Source organism: Morone saxatilis, unplaced genomic scaffold (assembly GCF_004916995.1).
Source record: "Morone saxatilis isolate NCDOM2014 unplaced genomic scaffold, NCSU_SB_2.0 Contig16, whole genome shotgun sequence".
In the NCBI taxonomy this organism is placed as follows: Eukaryota; Metazoa; Chordata; class Actinopteri; family Moronidae; genus Morone; species Morone saxatilis.
In genome coordinates, this window is record NW_023339718.1 from 28,284,099 (window position 1) to 28,284,524 (window position 426).

A 426-nucleotide genomic window follows, 5' to 3' on the forward strand; every position below is an offset into this window, starting at 1 on the left:
TGTGTGTGTGTGTGTGGTTTTTCTGCTCAGGACAGGAAAACACACCAGGGTGGGAATGTGCTGCAGAAGATTGGAAGACAAAAGCTCCCTTCAGTTGTCCACTGTTGACCTGCAAACTTCCTGTCTTCTCCTCCAAGACACACACTTTGAAGGTGAGAGCTGCTGGTGGTTATTCATATAAATATTCAAAAAGAAGATTTGGATTATGTTTATTATGGTTTTTTTGTCTGCTCTGTGTGTAGGTGGTTTTAATTTCTTTAATTTTAACAGACATTGTTTCGGTTTACAGGTCAACAAACTGCCATATATTGTGGTTGTGTATCACTCTCTTGGCCGAACACATGGCCATGAAGAGCTAATTATTTAGCAGATTATTTATCAGATTGAGGATGAAGGCAGAGGAAGTTGCAACATGTGAACATAAAA

General features: G+C 39.4%; 1 long non-coding RNA gene across 1 annotated transcript in view; it reads left to right on the forward strand.

The window, feature by feature from the left end:
- LOC118326051 overlaps positions 1–158 on the forward strand; it is a 1,215-nt gene extending 1,057 nt beyond the window's left edge. The window contains exon 3 of the long non-coding RNA XR_004796618.1: positions 31–158. This is a non-coding gene — a long non-coding RNA (uncharacterized LOC118326051). The remainder of the gene's footprint in view (positions 1–30) is intronic.
- Positions 159–426: the final 268 nt, after the last annotated feature.